Source organism: Gymnodraco acuticeps, unplaced genomic scaffold (assembly GCF_902827175.1).
Source record: "Gymnodraco acuticeps unplaced genomic scaffold, fGymAcu1.1, whole genome shotgun sequence".
Lineage (NCBI taxonomy): Eukaryota > Metazoa > Chordata > Actinopteri > Perciformes > Bathydraconidae > Gymnodraco > Gymnodraco acuticeps.
The window spans coordinates 90,675-94,330 of NW_022990437.1; the positions used below are offsets into that span (position 1 = coordinate 90,675).

General features: G+C 43.1%; 1 long non-coding RNA gene across 1 annotated transcript; it reads left to right on the top strand.

Moving 5' to 3' along the window:
* The first annotated feature begins 1,244 nt into the window (after positions 1 to 1,244).
* Positions 1,245 to 2,283, top strand: LOC117551985. The gene is made up of 3 exons (XR_004569883.1): positions 1,245 to 1,372; positions 1,521 to 1,655; positions 2,129 to 2,283. It is a non-coding gene; the product is annotated as an uncharacterized LOC117551985 (long non-coding RNA).
* Positions 2,284 to 3,656: the final 1,373 nt, after the last annotated feature.

Here is a 3,656-nt window from a genome sequence, read left to right on the forward strand (position 1 = left end):
TATGCACAAGAAGAACGAAAATGAGACAAACACTAACAGAGACAGAAACAAATCAACGCGCTGCCATCTTGGAACACACACCTGGGTGCAATCAGACGAACTCTCTGGGTGTCTCCGAGGAAAGACACCCAGACTCAGGGTCTGGGTGTACGATGGGTGATCCAATACCAAACGTTTCCCAGGTCCAAAACAACGAGCCCCCATCTGTTGCAACCCGGCTCCTGGGCTGCAACAAAAAGCAGGGAGGCGAGACAAAGGGTAAGAATATAACAATTGTTCATTCTCAATAAACAATTTAAGCAAAAAGAACCAGTCACAGGTCCCCGAGGCTGGCACGGAGAGAGTGCCCAGAGGAGTGCGAGAGTGAGTCATATCCGGCTTGGCTCCTCTTGTTTCTTCCGGCAGGTGCAGCTCATCAGGCACTGGAACCTGCAATCACCCACAAACACACACACGAACAGACGGCACCCAACGTGGTGTGGAGGGGTCGTCACACGCGTTTCTCTAACAGGGCTGCAAAAGAGGGGTGTGAGCAGTATGAGGCAGTGGGTGATCTGTTTGGTATTTTAAGCAAAGAACTCCACAGACATGTTTTGTATAGGTATGGCCCTACAATATATGTTTTCCAATATAGCATGATAGGTCCCCTTTAATTTACATCAGAATCAGAAATTCTTTTTTTTTTTTGTATAATTCTTTTTTTTTCTTTTTATAATGGGACACAGGGTTTGGTCTGGATCCGGACCTTGATCCGGAGTTTGAGAAGCCCTGCTCTATATGATCATTGTATACTTCATCATTTGAATGTTGAATGGTCTCCAAGTTTCCTTAAGGTGTAATGCCTCACAGTTTATGGATACATGTTATTTATTTTTCTTTTATTGTCGACTACACATTATTATTGAAGAAAGGAAGAAAATGGAACAATGTATTTTATTATATAAAGCTTAAATATGCTAAAAAATTGTGTTAAAACTCTGAATGCCATAGTCATGTATCGTATAGTTTAACGCTTTAGCAAAATATACAGGATGTATAACAGAAATCCTTAAAAACATAGGAACTCATAAAGACCTATACTGTATTTCGCACTTCCTCTTTCGAGGAGATGAACTTTCTATGCACTTCCCATTTCCAGGAGAACATCTGTTATGTATTTCCTTGCGGGAAGTGAACAGTTAACCACAGCAACGAAGAAGGTCACCTCTAAGCGCACCAGCTTGCATGCAAAGCATGTGACAAGCCGCGGGAAAGAAGAGGATAAAAGAAGACTGGAGAACATCGGAGAGCAGTTCCTCTTTGAACCCAGTTTGAACTTGAACTCTCCAGCTTGTTTAGCAAGCCACGGAAGACGATCGTTTGCTAACTCACAGTGAGTATATATATGTATCTGGGCAAAACGCATTTCATTTTTTATTGATGTGTGGTGTTATAACTTGTGAAACTTTAATAAAACTACCTGTTCACATTTGTGAGAGGAAACTAAAGTTCATGTAGCCCTTCTGATTATTGTTGGATAGGTGACAAGTCAGACGGCAATGTAACCTGTTCCCACGCAGCTTGAGTCCTGAGTCCAGTTTGATTCCAGTGTCCTGTTCCTTGGCTGAGGATCGATCCCGGACAGAGTCTTGCGGAGACACCAGAGAGAACAACAAGTAAGTCGCACCTAAGATAACTCTGTTGCTGGATTCTATGTCATATTGGAGGTCGCCACGATCGGTTGATCTTAAATACGGCAGCAGTGCTTTGCGGGTATTAAATCCCAAGGTTTCAGAGGTGTGTTCATTAAGGTCTGTGTTTAAAGTCTAAAGGGATAAACTAACAGGGTAAAAGTTGATATATGTGTAAAACTGATGAATGGAGGTAGTATAGAAAGAAGGGAGTTTGTCCGTACCTCGTGGTGGTGTGTGGGTCACACCTTTTATGCCCGGACTGAGTAAAAACCGTAACCTTGTAACATTATATAAAAGGACATATGTTGCACTTAAAGTCATGGTCAATATCCAGTAGAATTGTGATGCCAATTGGTCTGGCATAGTTGTCACCTGCAGAATGGCGCAACCTTAATTGGAAGTCTAAATGTTACTCTAACTGTTAAACGTGTGGCTTTAATCCCTTCATGACACAGGCGACCGGCCACGCCCTCGCAGCTGGACTGGAAAAATATAAATGTGGCCCGAGTAAGGCTGGAGGTAAGCTGGAAACATGAGGAGACACCAGTGGCGAACCGTCAGGGCCTTCAAGGTATTCAGAGAATACCCTGGAACACTCAGATAAAACAAACACAAAATCGATTTAATTATATAAATAAAATGTAATAAATAAATGTATATAAAATGAATAAATGAGGTATCCGTGTTGTTGATCTGTAATATTACAGTGTTACGTTGATGTGTTTGTCCTTCTCGGACCATGCTCTACGCATTTCAGTGGTTTTGTGTTAGAAAAGAAAGCAACCAATCAGATCTTGTTCTGGGTCTCTGGGTAGAATATCCTTCAACAAGGTATTCTACATCCTTGATAGAAAGCTCTGGCCGTTGCACTGAATGAGAGCGTACGTTTGGACTGACCGTTTGATCAACCAATCAGATATTGATTTGTAGCCAATGGGCGTGTTCTTCCAGAGTTTCCCTCGGTTCCAGGGTATTCTAGAAGGCCTGCTAGTTAACTGGCTCGAGACAGAGGATCTAGATCACATGTGTCAAACTCAAGGCCCGGGGGCCAAATCCGGCCCTTGGTGGATTTAATTTCGGCCTGCAGGATAATTTCGAATGACTATTAGATCTGGCCCTCCGGTATATTGCACGCACACCTTCACTCCATCCTGAGGGTCTCCTCAGCTCAGAGCCTGAGCCCAAACATTGATGACCTTGCACCCAAGATGAGATGCCAAGTATCTGAACTAGCATCTCAGAGCAGCAACCTGAGTTTAATGGATGCTTCCTTCTGCACTTTCTCTCACGACAACAGGGCATGTTTGTTTCTCTTTGAGGGAGATAGTTCTGTTGAAGCTGTTGTTGGCCTGTGGGGAAATGTAATCATAAGAAATGACTCTGAAAAGCTGCAGATAGAGCCATAAGAAATTAATGCAGCTGATTATTTAATGTTTAATGTTGTTTTTATGGGCAATAATTGAAGCTTTGTTAGTTCCAGGTTTAATATGTGCAATAAGTTCATTTCAATAAGTTTTGCAATAAACATTGAACCAGTCCGGCCCTCGACTAGTACCCATTTTTTTATTTTGGCCCACTGTGTGTTTGAGTTGGGCACCCCTGATCTAGATGAATGCGACAAAGCAATTCATGCCGTTTTATTGTTTTTAACGTTGAAATGACAAGTGCAACAGGTGAAGATGAAGTTGTTGCGGAATTGTTGTGAGTTCCCTTTTCAAGACGACACTTCAGTGAAAAGACGGACATTATAATGCTGGGGGGGGGCAGCGGCGGCGGGGGGTGTGTGTGTGTCTACAGAAGGTCCAGTTGAGATAGACACGGTTCGCCACTGAGAGACACACACACACACTCACACTCACTCACACTCTAAGACACAGACACTCTCTATCTCTCTCTCTCTCTCTCTCTCTCTCTCTCTCTCTCTCTCTCTCTCTCTCTCTCTCTCTCCATCTCCTCTCTTCCTCTCTCTCTCCTTCTCTCTCT